Genomic DNA, 16,454 nt, shown 5'->3' with positions numbered 1-16,454 from the left:
TTTAGATTTCTTCAGGTTGGTTTTTTTTTTTTCATTTTCATCATGTCTCTGCACATCCTCCAGACACAGAAATGTTCATGTTTCCATATTTGAAATTAAGAAGGAAAAAGTAAAGAAAAAGCGAAGGTTACATTGAATGGTTTGTGTGAGAAGTCAGTGAGTTTATTTGAAATATTGATAGTACAATTTTAGAAATTTTGAGCAGATTAGGTGGAATGTGTTGAATATCTGTGTTCATATCTTACACTCTGCTTCAAAAGTGAAAATGGTAATTATCCTGCTTTTAATTTCAAGAATGCTATTTTAGAAAAGAAAACTACATACAGGTAAAACTATTGGATGACAATTTATCTCCTACTTGATAGCTAAACCTTATCCCAACATATCTCACCAGTAAGGAAGGGGATATATAAAGAAAAAAAGTGCACAGAAACAGATGTATGGGCTCAGATTAACCAAGGATGCCTGGGGAAGAGTTAAATATTGCTGTAATATTTTCTTGTAGAAGGAAGCAGGAAGAAAATACCCATAATAATATTACAAACACCATAAATTTTCCCTTTATTTTTTGCATAATAGTGGACAGCATCCCTGCATTTAGAGCAATCAATGAGGAGAACAAACATTAGATGGCCTTTCACAGCTTTGTCTGGGATACTCCTCTCCCTTTTTTATGGAACTCTCCTGAACAGTATGAACTGCAATAAGCAGCAGGCTACAGCTCATGCAAATTATCATTGCTGCATTAGCTACAGATATAAAATAACCCTTAAAGTACTTCTAGCTAACTATTTTGTTGACTCTTCAGCTACAGAATAGACTGCAACAAATTTATTCTTAGCATACAAATGCTTTTTGCCTTGAAGTATTCTTATCACAAAGCTTCAGATTTATCGTTTTTCCACCCCATTGCACATTCTAGGAACCAGGTATCCTAAAAAAAAGTTCAGCTTTCATCCTTCAATGAGTTAATTAAGCTAAAGCAAAAAAAAAGCATTATTGAGGTATGGAAATGAATTTGTTGTCTTTTTTCCATGAAATCAGGCACATCATTACAGAGCTGAGTGCCAAGATGTTAATTTCCTTGCTCCACAAGGATTTACAGGCACTGCCAAACTGTCTGTTCTTATCAAACTTTACTTGGTTGCAAATGAACAAAACATTTTAGATCAAATTTCACTGTTTAAAGCAATTTGATTAATTACTAGACATGGATTAGATAATGGAATAAAACTCATGCTCTAAAGCATGGAAAAATAGCTTGTAAAATTATTGAGGAACATGAGAAAAAACTTCTTCAAATTTCCTACAACTCATAATTTCTATTGCTCACTAATGCTGTAAGGTGCAAAATGAAAACATAGAAACCTAAGAAAAGCTAATGATAAGAGCTATCATTATTTCTGCATATGAAAAGAGCACAGCCCTCTGGCTGTTTACTTCTTGGCACACCACTCAACCAGGGGATGTGCCAAGGAACCCTGGACAACGTTAGATTTCCACAGCGAGAAATCCACGGTCAGTCGCAGCACTAAACCTCATGAGATGTTTAAGAGACAGAGCTCAGCCTGACTGAGTCAGACTGAGCTTTCCCTGGCACCAGTTTTGTGCACTTGCCAGGACACAGGTGAGGGGTGCTGCTCACCTTGGGCAGGTGAGGGGAGGAGGTTTCCCCACAGTTTGCTGAGCACGGTCCGTGAGATGCCTTTGAAATCAGACATATGTGTGTGTGTGTGTAGGGACTAACATGACAAACAGAATCAATATTGAAGCAGAGGGATCTTGGTTTTCAGAACTTGTGCTCATTCTCACCACTTTGCATGTTTCTGAGCCAGCAGGTAGATTTTGGAAGGACAGGCCATCCTCTCCATCAGGGTCTGCCCAGGGTAAAAGGCTCTGAGCTCCTGCCAGGCAGCACCGTATGCTGTGTGGGCAGCCAGCGTCAGCCTGTGGGGTCTGGGCACGGCACAGCACCCTCTGTCCCCCTCTGCCCTCCTGTCCATTTCTCCTGCTCTCTGTAATGCTGGGTTTGGAAAAAACCCTTATTTTTACCATGTGCCAGCCCTGGGAATTGCCTGCTGGCCGCTGGCTTCACAGGTTTCACACACAAATTTCACACACAAGCTTCTGCTTGAAGCAAAGTTTTGTCTTTGACTAGACTCCCAGGAGAAGAATTTTGGAGGCTGGACTGTTTAGTGTTTAGTACAAAAAGGCATAGCCTGGCTGTTTGATGCTGAAATGCACTCACAGTAACTCTGAAGAATAAGGTCATGTGTGGTCTGGGCTGTGGGGTGGAAATATTAAATCAACTGTGCTCAGCTTGCCAAATCAGAAGATTTGGGAAAATCCCTAAGTCAGGGTACTTTAAATTTTGTTAGGGCAGTGAGATTAGGCACTACCTGTAAGTTCCATGGAGCACACGAAATCCTACAAAGGGGTGATTATGCCTGTTTTTCTTTTTTCCCCTCTAGAGTAATCTCTGCAGGAGGATGTCACCCAACACCACTGCAAACCCTCCAGCAGCTAAATTGAAGTGTTGGGACGTGAAGTATCCTGCAGCTAAAGGGTGAGGAGTATCAAAGGTTGTGTCTCAGTGGTTTTGAGGGAGTGTCTGTCCCAACACAGGAGGACAAAGGTAGGTTGTAATGCATGAGTGCTTTTTACTTTGCTTTTGCCATCCTTGATATGGAAATTTATATTTTTACATAACTTTGGCAGATATTTCTCTTCTAGAACTGTGGCTCTACAGATAGTAGATGGGTAAATATCCCTCTTGTAATTAGGCCAAGAAATTTGGTTTTAAAACTCTAAGAAAAGCATATACTGGAAAAAATGTTTTTTTTTGTGTATGATTGTTTGTAAATAGCGAGATGAAAAAATTCATCTGGATTTCCTGTGTGGTAATTGAAACCATTATATACTGTCTGAAGGAATATGCCTCAATGAGAAGGAGTTTCCTGTATAACACCAGGCAAAACCTTGTATTTAAAGAAGCAGCTTCTTTTGGTTGGCAGAAAGAGGTCTTTCCCTACTGCTGGTATGAATGATGTTAATGGAAAACAGCTGAGTCTAACATCAGTAATTTGTTGCCATAGGTTTGACTTTTTTCCAGAATCTTCCTGATAGGCTTCATACTGCTTCTAATTCCTCCCTTCTGTTTTGGGTCTTTTGTTACAAAAGCTCACATACACTTTTCTCAACAGTTTGATGCAATCCTGTGCTGCACACCTAAATGATAAGACCAATTTATTTTCTAGGGCAGGGAAATAACTGACTGAAATAAGTGAAAATATTTGCTAGATTATCCCATAATTTTGATAAAAGGGGTGAGAAATCTTTGAGCAATTTTTTGTAGCATCTTCTGCTGCTGAAGGAAATAGCGTGGAAATGTACTTCTTCTGGGATGTAAAAAGGAGAAGGGAGTACCAAGATTTGCTCTTGTAATGCTGATGCTTTGTACAACTTGTTCCCTGTGCTGCAAGATGCTGACCAGGGAAAGTCCACATTTCACTGGAAATTTGATGTTTTTCAGAGCTGCCATAAGGTGAGGATGTTTGCCCTCTTTTCCTTCTATGTCTACAATGACTGAATGGAATCTGTCTATAAACTGTAAAAAAAATCAGTATTTTATGGATTTTTTTTTTTTTTTTAATTTGACTTGCTAATTAGGAGTTTTGAAAACACTTTTAATTATTCTTCTGGTTTGGGATAGAGTCTACCACTGCCTGTTATTTGAAGCCAATGTAATTAAAGCAGCAGAGGGTTTGTCTGTTTCTGGTTTGGAAGTAAGAACGGACCTAGTGTGAAAGCTGTTCCCTTTGATTTGGAGTGAAAGACATACAGTGATTTTCATGCTAGTCTGAGAAATAATGTGAAGTCATGCTGCTCCTGCTTATAAGAGTATGGGATATTCTGTTTTCTTTTTCATGTTTGAGAATTGTGATACTGTAGTAAATATTTTTGCCAGATAGTGCATTAAGAATAACCTGCCTTTGACATTCAACGGTTTATAAATAAGTAGTAGAATTTAATGATAAAAAGCCAAAGTATCTGATCTTTTCCAAATCGATGTTAATATTTATTCAGGGGGATTTCCTAGCCAAGAGTGTCCTACCTAATGAGTTAGGTTAAAAAGTTAGTGCCTTACCAGTCAATTAGCAATTTCAGGGCACTGGTGAAGTCAATTAGTGTTGTACTGCTTCTGTTCTATATTAAGTCAAACAAGTTTGTAATTATAACTTCTCTTTCTGTATATGGGTATGAATATCTATGACATATGAAACAATTCTGCATCAGTTAATCAAAAATAAAAACATTTCTGGTAATTGCAGAACTTCAGGTTTTCCTGAATTTACTTATGCTATGTAAGAACAACATAAGATTTATGTGTACAGTGGTGCACAAAGACTTTATGGACCTGGACTTGTGCTCTTTTAATTAGAAACTACTTTAAAAGTGATGCCATGAAGATTTTTGCCCTTTCCTTTATACCCCTGTTATACCTTTTTACAACTTCTGTATTCCTAGTGCTTTTTGCCTACATTCTTGGACTTGTTTGTTAAGCTAAGAGACAAAACATTTTAGAAGCTTCGTAGCCAGAGATCAGTGTGCCCCAGAGCCCAAGGTCCTCTCCAGAACACATTCTGTAAACCAAGATAGAACCATCCAGGGGAGAGTTCCTTGGGGAAGGGGGCTCACTTGAGCCTCTTATTGGGGAATCTTTGATAGATATGCTAATTAGTAAAACCTATAATGTTATACCCAATGTTGGGGGGAGAGAGAGGTGTGGAGACAGAAGACGAAGACAGAGATAGACTCGGTGGGGTACATCTCGATGTATATGACCTGGACGTGTACACCTAAGGATCCTTAAAATAAATACCAAGGTAAAATCCCTTTTCCCCTTCTAACCGTGTGTGACTCCTGATTTTAAGACCAGGAAAAGGCATCAAAAGAAGTACATTGGTAAGAGTTGCACTGGAATATAACAGGATTCAAGATAAGTCAGGTGATCTAAATTGGGAAAAGAGGTTAAAAGAAAAAATATGATTATATTTCTAGAAGAATTAACTTGATATATTGATGATGTGGATATGATTCTGTGCAGGGTCTTCATTTGGTATGAATTGGCACAGATCCTTGTGAAGTGCTATTGCACAAAACATTCGTATTCTCTATGTCTGTGAATTTTCATTCTGCATCTGGAACTTGAGACCAGAACAGGCCAATGGACAATTTGAGAATTCCTGGTAGACTGCTTCTCTTTTGGAAGGTTAGGTGATGGATCTGGCTGTGACAGAGAATTTTGTTACCCCATTTCTTGGCCTCTTTCCTGACTGTCCTACCTTGTGATTTAGCCAGGCTGCTGCTGGCACCACTTGGTTTCATCACTGCCTGTATCTGAAGGAGGGTGACTTTCACAGCAAACAAAGGCAACAAGATTTTCAGCTTTCCACAGAATAGGCACTGTCTGTAAGGCTTAGACACAAAGCAGCATCATCACCCTGTGAGGATTTGGGATCTACTGCACAGCCATGTAGAATGATCATGGTGTCTGCACCTCCAAGATGAAACTTATGACCTAAAGATAATCATAACAGCTCTCATCAGATCTGATTATGATGTCTTTATTGTTTTTACTTTTTCTTAAATCTTTGAAGAACTTTGGCTCTTTTTCTCCCACTTAATTTTCAATGATAGGACACCATGTTGGAAGAGGCCTCAAGGATCAGCTGCTCTAACCTTTTCCTGGCAAAATTAGGGTCTAGACAAGATTGCCCAGCACCCTGTCTAGCTAAATCTCAAGTGTCCAAGGTCACTATCCCAAGGAGATGTTTCCAAAGGCTAAGACTTCTCATTGTGAAAATTCCCTGTCAGAAAGCATCTCGAAAATGCACAATTCACCTTCCTTCTGTGCATTATCACATGGGAATGGAGAAATGTTTTGGCCATGTCCCTGACCAGAATAAAATATTCCTTAAGGCACATTGTTTAATGCTACAAAATGGTAAGGCAACCACTGGGACCTGTAAGTGAGAAGATATACATATTGTCTCTCTAGGACATAAAGGAAGAGAAGGAAAGGAGTGAAATAATGATGAGAATAGTTTTAAATATCAGTTATTCTTACTTTCGTGATTGTTATTGATATATTAGTTTTAATAACAAATGTGTATTTTGGGCAAAGTCCCATAATGTGCCAAGTGTGAAAGAAAAAAATGTTCTAATAACATATTTTATTGCTGAAATAACTGGTAGAGCTAGGGATGAAAATTCTTTATTAAAAGAAAAGAACATGCCATGCTGCAGTTAGAGGAGATTTACCTTCCTTTGTCAGTAATTAGATTTTTAAGAGAGGGTAGGTGATTCTGTTTGCAGAAGGCCAAGGAACCCTATTACTCAGTTTTGTTTAGTTATCACCAATGACATGGAGATCTCATAAAAGTGAGAGGTTGTACTGTGTACCCAAACTCTCTCCTAAAATGTTGTCTGAGGTTCTGAAATTCAAGGAACTGTCTTCAGGCAAGGAAATTAACAAATTTCGCACTGAAACCCTATACTAATGAATATTATAGTCAAAATTAAATCCTTTGTTTCAGTTTACTAGGTTCATTTCTCAGGCTACTCATCTAAATTATGTCTGCTTGTAACAAAAGGGGCATTTCTTGTTGTATGGTACATCTCCCAGGGCAAACCTAAGGAAAATGTTACTTTCCTACAACTAAAGTAGGCAAATGAATAAAGGTTCCTTTCACAGAGCTGCCTAGTTCTGAGAAGATAGGGTCTTTTAGTTAAAGAACTGCCACAATTAAAATATGGAATGTTTTCACTTACATTTATGGTTTTAATGCTCCTATAGCTTACTAGATATTTCTATGTAATGTTTAGCAACACAGTGAATGAGTCAACGTACTCTTCAAAAACAGATCATAAAATAGTGCAAACCAGAGATTTCAATGAGATTCTGAAGAAAAAGGCCTGGATTTATGGGCTCATTTTTCTTATTGCTGCTTAGGAAAAATCCTCTTTTTTCTGACTATTTCTTTGATGCATTGCTTAATGTATTCCTATTAATTAAATAGATGAGCCAAAAATATAAACTTTTACTCTGAAAACAACTTGTGTATAAAATTGATTGTACGTACTTATTCATTCATATACCAAAATAGGAAAAAAATGGAAAAATCCAGCACTGAAAATCCTTTAGTGAGAATTTAAACTGTATTTTATAAGCTAAAGATATTAAGTCATAGACATTGTTCAAAAAGATACTAACTGTACTTTTTCCTGTGCTTACAAATATAGCATGGAAATTAAAGTTACAGAGTCACGGAACTGGCAGAGAAAGGCCAGCACGGGCTCATAACCATGCTGGGCATGTTTGCCTGGTATCTGTTCAGCTGAGTCATTTTGACTTTGAGCCCTGCCAGTGTAGCACTGCCAGGCCCAGTGGGAATGCTGACAAAATCAGATAACCAGGCTTGGGATCTGAGAATTTCAGGCTTATGTCATGTCATGTCCATCCATATCTGTGTGTCGGCCCCACTCTCTCCCCCCAAAATAATTTTCAGGATAATTATTGACATCCACACCACCTACCCCTATATCCTCTCATGCTGTAGATCATGAAAATTTTACTTGTCTGTCTTAGTTAATTAGCTAATCCTTCTTTGTTTCCTAAAGAACCTATTTACTATCTGATTTTGAAGGTGAGCTTTTGTGTGTAGAAAATTAAAAGTGTGGTACAACACCAAGCATTGTTTCAAGGACTTGGGAAAGGCTCTTGTATAAAGGAATCTCTAATATTTATTATTACTATTATTATTGTTATTGTTACTATTATTTTATCTAAAAAATTACCATTCCTTTTTAGGCTATTTTTCAGGTATACTATAAACTCAATCAAAACCAGTACCTTTAGCTACTGCAACAAACAACTACGTGCAGTTCAGGGGTCTCAGGTGAACTTAGCTTAGTTCTGTAAATTAGTGTGTCCTGAGTCTTGTTACTCTCCAAAATCACAATGGAGTAAGCAGAACCAAAATGCCCAGCCAAGCACTACTTCTGAATAAAATCCTAGGAATGTGGGAACTGCTTCAAGCTTCAGGTCTTTTCACCAAGAAATACTAGGAAATATTTTAACCTGTTTTGCGACCATGTGATATTTCTCTTCACAGTTTCAGTAGTATTAAGTTCAAAAGAATATTAAATACAGATGGTATCTGTTCATGTAAAGCCATTTTCTAGTTTGAACAAAATAATCTTTATTGATATCATCTGTTGTGGTTAAAGCAAAATTTACACTCAGATCATTAATGATGCTCATAATGACAGATAAAGCTTATGGACTAAGTAGACAAGAGACATAAAAGAAGAGTCTGGAAAGAGAGATGGAGATGTTGGGTTGTAGCAGAACCAGAAATAGGTTTTGATTTTTACATTTCTCTGACAATATTCTACTATATCACTTTTATATTCATGTAAGTGCTCTGAGGTTTCAGCTGGATTTCTGGGATGCTTATTTTAATACATGGTATAATAAAGTGGGAGATTACCTCTGTGTGGAAAATTACCCAAATAGATAAAACCTCAGCCACGTAATGCTGCAGAATCCATTTAAAATAAATAGTAATCTTATTAATTTTACATGATTGCTAAAAATACATGAGAAGGTACTGAACATAATTTTTTCTCATGCAGTATAATGAGTGCAGAGATAAAAACAGGGTGTTTTCAAATCAGAACATCAGGAAAGTGAATTTTCACATAAGTGAAGAACAAGTGTAAGCATTTATTAACAAAATCTAGGACAGTTCACCATGGAAAAGCAAGATGCAGATGCAAACATGTTGCCATGTGCTCTGATTGTTGTGTGTGCTCTGGGTTGCTGATTTGCACAGCTGAACTCTATCAGAATGAAATAAATGAAGATAGAGGAGTTCTCCCTCAGAAAATCAGACCAGCCACTTGCAAGCTGCCATTTATGCAGCCAATATTAGATATGTTGGCAACTGAATTGTGAAAGCTGGTTGAGATTGGAGATATCTGCAGATTTCTGTTGTGTAAAAGAAAAGGAATAAATCATTTGCTAAACCCCCTGATAAACATGGAAACTATTCTATGGATTCAGGGGCTACCAGTCACTCCAGTGGGGCAGGTTCTACAGCTACATAAAAATAGATAAAGAAATCATTACAATGAAAAGTGGTGAAGTGATTTTTGGTTCAACTTTTCTGTTAGTTTGTGCTAAAATCCCATTTCTTGTAAGGTAGATTTGTGACAGTTGCATAATGAAAAACATATTAAAAAAATATTTGTTTTATTTGCTTCATTATTTGGGTATTCTCCTGCTTGTGTTTATGCTCCATTCAAAAGCATCATACACTCTACATAATTCAGTGTTGCAACTTACAATTCTTGAACAAATAAAAATATTAAAGCCTTAAATATTAAAGAATCTGCTGATTAAGCCAGAGTTTCTAGTGCTGATAACTGTGCATATGCACATTATCCTCTGAAAGCAAAACCCTACCCAGCTTGTGGAATTCCAAGTTTGTGTGTGTGTACAACTGCTGAGAAGGTAGATCACCTTGTTCTTCATGTAAAGTTAATATTTTACAAATGAATGTCCAGTTTATTCTTTATTATCAAGGAAATTCTATAGCAACCAAAAGTAAACCTTAAAACTGGTTACAGTCAAATGAATTGTCTCTATCTGGAGTAGTGAAAGCCAGGGTCTTCATTATTATAGGAAAGAAAATACTCAGAAAATAGATTTAACATCATTTCCTGACTGATTGATGAAGGAAAACTCGGTAGAGAGAATTTTTTAAATCACTCTCTATTTCCTACCTTTATTGTAGGCTCCTTGGGATAGAACAAAAACTGCCTTTACAATATTCTAGTCCCTTGAACATCCAGCTTTCTGTTAGAAACAGAAAGCATCCTGCATCTTTTGACCTTGTTTTTTGAGAAATTCTGAATGACATTGGATGTAAAAATCATCTTTCTGTAAGAATGGGAAGGGTAGAGAACTAAATAGGGCCTCTGAAAAAATTTAAATATCAAGATAGAGGGAAAATGTTTAAATATATATATATATTTTTAGTAACATTAAAAAGTATTATTTCTAAACAACAAAAAATCATTGCAGTAGACTAAACAAGTCTGTTTTGACTGAAAAGATATTGTTTATTCATGCTGATGAACTGTTCTTTATAAAGAGGTTAGAGAAGCAGTGAGCCCTTAGTCTCTTATCTCTTAGTCTGTGGCTGGGGTTTATGAGTGGGAATCTGAGTTATGGTGTTTTTCACAATAGTAGGTGTTGAAGTATTTTTTTCCATTTTCAAAATAATGATGTTGGTCAACCTGGGAGGTTAGTTGACAACAGTAAATTGTATTGCAATCCCTTTGCAATATTCTTTTAGTGATTAAAGAAACCCAAACATGTAGGACTTCATGAGTGAATAGAAGTGCTTTCAGTGTACCAATAGCAGTGCTCCAGGCATTCAAGTAGGCTAACTAAGACTGGAATATGCTCTGTAAAATGTTGTTAAATGCTACATCAGGTTCCTTAGCACCATGACAAATGCTACTTAAAAGTGTGAAAAAAGTGTGTCTTTGCCTACCCTCTGGAATGTGTGTATTGCTTGTACATTTTCATCCTTTAGCTAATTCCAGGCACATTTGAGATATGCAGCTGGTGGTGTTTTAATCCCTTCTCCTATAAATTAAATAATCATTGGCCTTTAGTGATCTTGGTCCTTCTTTCTCTTTATCCCTTTCAACATATGCTACTGAAAATAGTATAGGAATCAACTTTATTATTTTTTTTTTATCTCTTAAAAAAAAAGAGTACTGTACAATAACAGAAGTAGTACAAATGCCAGTTTTGAATTATATGTAATTTTCATTTGTAGCTGCCAGGCATTCCACCTGAATTTTCTTTTCTTTTTAAAGCACTTCAAGTGATTTTTATTTCTTTCTCTTACAGAAGATTTTCTGAACTCTAAAGAAAAAACAAAAAACAAAACAAAACAAAAAAACCAAACAAAAAACAAAAACAAAAAAAACACAAACCAAACCTAAGCAATTCTTTAAGTTAACATTTAGTAACATTAATAAATCACAATTGTTGCATTTCATTGTGGTAGGACTTAAGCTTAATGCAGAAGATAATATAAGCCCAACGCTTTTCCACTGCTTTTTACTTATGCAGCTGCTGATTACATATTTAAAATCTCTTAGTAATTTCTAATGTTTCTTGGAAGTAAAGACAGATTTGATCTGTGCTTTTATTAATTATAAAAAATCATTCTAAAACCCAGGACCATATCCAGCCACAAATTTTTTTATAATTAATAGTCTATGTTTTATAAAGCTTAGATTTCTTCTTTTGTTCTTTTCTTGAGATTGGTGCAGTAATTTATGAAGATTTCTGACAGGGAACTCTGAAAAATTGTTTCTTTAATACAAATACACTTAATAGGGATTTCTGCACTTTATCATATCTGTGCTGTGATGGGTGTTGCTCTGTTGGCCAGTGCATTTGCCAGCTGAAAGGGCACACAAAGTGAGAAATTATAGACTTGGAAGGAATTTAGTGGCACATTACCACATGCAAGGAGAGGCTGCACCTGCCCAGGGAAGGACAGGAGTACTGCTCCAGACATCCTCCTGCTCTTGCATTTTGCTCCCACTACATTTTGGTATCTCTAATGCTTAGTTACTGAAGAAGAAAGGGATCAGAGATCTGAAGGAAATTAGAGGATTAATTCATTAGATTGAGCTTTGATGACATTGCAGGGGGCAATCCCTGTGACAGCAGTTAACTCGCTAGAATATAAAAAAATCACTATACTGAAACCTTACTGTCAAGGGTGCTCTCTGTGGTCAGTCTTCAAACCCTACTTGTCATTCAGGTTTCCCTGACCTTTCCTTGAATGCATAAAATAGTTGGCATTGTAGGAAAAAGAGAAAACAGGTGATGCTAGATAAGTTTCTGCATCATCTGTTGCAGAGATGTCTAATTTATTCCACGTGGATAACATATATATAAAATAGATTATACCACCCAGAATGCTAAGTACTCTGAACCAGGTAGCACATTATGCTTTGTACTTGGTCCAAGCTAGAAAATTACGTATGTTGGCCTATGCAAGCATATTTATACCTTATTATACTATATGTGTATGTGCCACTGCCATATGTATGGAAAGGATATATGTGTGGTAGAATAGGTATGCACCCGGGTAAACTTATATTTATGAAATCCACAGATTGAATCAAGTATAATATCCCTTTCTTTCAGAATAACGTGAGAAAGAGGAGACTTTATATATGCATTTGTGGTAACATCTGCTTTTGCCACCCACTTGAGAAATTAAAATGTAACAGAAGGGAAGAAACATCTGTCTGCTGGAAATCATCCATGCAAGCAGCGTGTCCCTGAGTGGCCCAGAGCAGAGGAGTCTGTCACACGTGTGCAGCTCCCCCGTGGGACACACTGCACAGCAGGGCAGGGCATTTGCTCCTTACAAAAGAAGGGCCAGAGCTGTATGGAGCTCCCTAGGTGCTCATGCCCACAGCTAACTCCTGGAACCATTGAAATGTTGGGGCTGGTTAAGGCCACTGGACTTTGCTGTTGTAGGGTTGTAACTCAAGGAATGCAGAATGAGAAAAAGGAGTTAAATTCAGTGGGACAGTCAGGTCGCCCTTTCAATCACTGCTGCTTTGAAGTTCATTTCATTAACAGTTACCTGTGTCTTGCTAGAACAGATCTCTTGTGTTTGTTGTCCTTTACTGTTTCCAAAAACTAGCACAAAGCCTTCCTCTCCCATCTTCTGTCAAACTTAATCTAGAAAACAACTTTGGACACCTTTGTTGTTTTTGAACATATTCTTATGTTGACATATTCATGGAAAGAGGGATAAAGAAGGAGCAGTGTGAGACAAGTGGCATCAGTGACCTATGCATTGTATTGTTAGATTAAGTGGGTGCACACATCAGTTAAAGGCTCATTCTCCAGAGAAGGCCATTTGTCAGTGAAATATGTGCTCCTGCAGAACATGAGTGATGCCTGCTGGTAGAACAAGTGGTTGAGCCTGTTCACAATGCAGGAGCAGAGGGAAGAATATGAAAGACATTCTCCTGGTCACTTGTGTTGACAATTCTGTGATGTACTTTTACAGGTCAAATTCCTTCTGGTGAAAGTAATCTTTTTTTTTTTTTTTTAAGAGATCTTAGCATATTCTACTGAACCAGGAAGTCAGGATAATTTGCTTGTGCTCTATTTAAAGATATATATATATATATATAGATAGACATTGATATATATTCACTGCTTTGCTGTAATTATAACTTCAAGCTGGGAATTGCAGTTCTGAATATTACTTTTATATTATTTCAGGGAATAATACTCCATGGTTCTTATAAATTTGGTCATATTTTTTGATAAGTAAATACAATCACAATTGTGGTTTTACAATTGAAATAAAACTGAAAATTACCTCCAAACTATTCTTTAAATTTCAATAGCCCTTTACACATTTCTGCTGTGCAGGATGTGAAAAGGGACTGTGGAAAACCACATATTTCTCAGATTTATATGTTACTATTCTTGAAGCTGATGATTAGCTTACCAGCCTGTTGTCTAAAAAGTGCTGTTTGATTTGCTATCCTTGTCACTGTTGTGGAGTTTGTGTTTGAAGTATCTTAAAAGAAAACTATTTTCAGTGGAGTTTCTATACCCTTTTGTAGCCATTCAAAGTCAGATTTGTTCTGAGGCCCTCTTGTAGAACAGCACTGATTAAAGGTCTGTCCCAGAGTGTTTATTTGGTAATAAATAAATCTGGCCACAGCTCTAAGTCCAGGCATTGGAGGTGTGTTCAGATCCTTGTGTTAACGCAGCATTAACTTTGCTGAGACTCCTTTTAGGAGTCCTGGAGTCCTTTTTTGGATTGGAGTACAATAGGCAGCTCCAATTCTCAGGCTGAGTAAGTACTAGAGGCATGTTCTGTGCCTGTGTCCTTGCTGGCACAGGACCTTTCACTCTTGGTGACTACAGCCTGTTTTCAGGACACAAGTGATGAGTCAGGTACATTAATGGGACTGGCTGTGACATTTTTAGCCAATTTTCAGGCTTATTCTTTTCCACAGGGGAAATGTTATTTGTCCATAGCATACGAAATAGATCACTAGAGTTAGACCTCAGAGGATTGGTTGCTAATGCTTAAATCACAAGACTCCTTTGCTAATGTGCAAAAGTTTCACTTGTCTAGCTCTGTTTAGTTTGTGTTCAAACAAATTTGTTGAAGGCCTCCAAATTTTGCAGACAATTTATAAAAGAAAGCCCTTTCCCTGTTTAGATTTTCTTATTTTTTATGTCAGAAGATAAACAGGTAGACTCATTACTACATCTTGACTCATTGCAGACTCATTACTACATCTTGATGCTGAAAGCTGGGGCAAGATGTTTTTCATCAATTTTGAGAAGTAGATATTAGCAGAAGAGATAGACTTGTAAATATTCTACAAAATCCAACTTTCTTTAATGTGCAATGGCTGCATATTGAATTTGTAGACAGTAGGTCTTAGATTGTTTGAAAGCTACTATAAAAATAACAAAAATTGCTAAAATGTGAGAATTTCCCAGTAGTATTTATTTTTCCTTTATATTCTAGCCATTCAATTTACTCTTTAGGGTAAGTGCATTGCACTTACAGTGCAAGTGATAAGTTTTACTTTCTGAAGGAGCTGCTGTGTCAAATATCTGATGGATTAAGATTTTCTTCATAATTTTGGTGTAGACTGGCCAGACATTTTGCTGAACACATGAATGTGCACCTACATTTGTATGCTGGAATGTGGGGGTTTTATTTCCTTTTATATCTGCCATCAACAAGTAGGATCTCTATGTTGTCATAGGCCACTGATTGCTCCATTGAGTCCTTGCCATTCTGTCTTCAGCTGGCTACTTGAGCAAAGGGTTAATTCAGTTTTGCTTCCTTAGTCTGTCATTGCTGCTTCTTTCCTGTTCTCTGTGATTTAACAGAATACCTCAGCCTCCCAGCTGTCAATCTGTCAGTTTACATGAGTGCTAAATACACTAGGGGAAAAAGGCAATTTATTGCATTTTCACAACTGAGGAAGACTGGATGGCTCAGGAGATTGGTAACAAGCCTGGGTACTGAAGTTACAGGTCCAGCATGGAGCTGCACATGCTACTATCAAATTCAAAGATATATGCATAGAGACATTGCATAGATTGCACCAAAGAAGCTAAAGTTGGAATGCTTTGGATGGGACATGATTTTTTTGTACATGATGGCAGTAAATTTAAATTGAAACACCTTGAAGTCCGAGTTCAACAAATGAAATTCTCATTGTAGGTGCCTCTCCGAGCTGCTCTTTCAGCAATCTACTTGGGCCTAGAGCAGAGTCACTTTTCTCTTCTTGGCTTCAGCTTTTCTTAATAGTCAGCACTCATACAATGTATGTATGATATAAGTTGATTATTTAGAACATTGTGATGTATTGTATGATGGCACAGTGCAAGTCCAAAGTAAAGGTGTGAGACCAGACTTCTAGTTTTAGATAATAAAAATAATACTTTAAAGGAAGCTTTCAAATTCTTTTTTCTTTTCCCTGTGGAAAATTAAGTTTACTATATTTTCAAGACTTTTGAGCATATTATTAGGGAGTTTTATGCCTAAATACTGTCTAACAGGAAAAAAAAATATTCAAAACCTGAGTCTGTAGTGGCCAGCTGTTCATACCAACAGTGGTCTCTTGCATGTGGAGAATCTCCAGCAAATGTGCTTAAATGCACTGCTTGTTTCACCAAGATTTAATAATGTCCAGGAGCATTTGACTTCAGTTGTTTCAGTCCAGTGATGTGAGGCTGAACTTAATTTTGATTGAGAATTAGGAGTGATGGGCCACTCTGAATGTGGAGAATAAATCTTATCTCTCATAAGGAAGTTTGCAGTATGTATGCAGCATTCACTGGCCATTCTGAAATATTTGCTTATATTTCACTGATTTATGTAGGGTCTTGTGAAATTAAAAAAAGGTTAAAAATGAATAGATGTGTGGGTAGCTTTTTTTGATTAGAAGTGTATGACACTCTCCTAATAGGAGCTTTCAAGTGTTTTACCAACTTTTTTACTTATTGCTAGTTGAGCAATGTGGATTTTTCCTAGATAATAGATTTAAAGCGCATGAAAGCTAAATAATGTTCATATGTTGCTATTTTCTATCTGAAACAATTCTCTACCAAAAACCAAAACAGAAGGAGGGTTGAAGAAAACCCTGCAACCCTCCCAAACAAAACAAACAAACAAAAAAGAAAAAAAATAAAAACCCACGAAAAAAAATCCCACAGCAAAAAAAGGAAATCCTGACCCCAAAACCCTTCAGGAAAGCCCTTTTTACTCTTGTAGGATGTATGAACA

General features: G+C 36.9%; 1 protein-coding gene across 9 annotated transcripts in view; it reads left to right on the top strand.

Annotated features, from left to right (window-relative positions):
• The window catches only part of NRG3 (neuregulin 3), a 667,244-nt gene that overhangs the window by 171,277 nt on the left and 479,513 nt on the right, over positions 1-16,454 (top strand). For all 9 annotated transcript variants that reach the window (XR_011151686.1, XR_011151691.1, XR_011151687.1 and 6 more), the window contains exon 2: positions 2,472-2,635. The gene's annotated coding sequence lies outside the window, so the exon portion shown is untranslated. The remainder of the gene's footprint in view (positions 1-2,471; positions 2,636-16,454) is intronic.

The sequence above is a fragment of the Aphelocoma coerulescens genome, chromosome 6, assembly GCF_041296385.1.
Source record: "Aphelocoma coerulescens isolate FSJ_1873_10779 chromosome 6, UR_Acoe_1.0, whole genome shotgun sequence".
In the NCBI taxonomy this organism is placed as follows: domain Eukaryota; kingdom Metazoa; phylum Chordata; class Aves; order Passeriformes; family Corvidae; genus Aphelocoma; species Aphelocoma coerulescens.
This window is presented reverse-complemented; position numbering and strand designations above follow the sequence as displayed.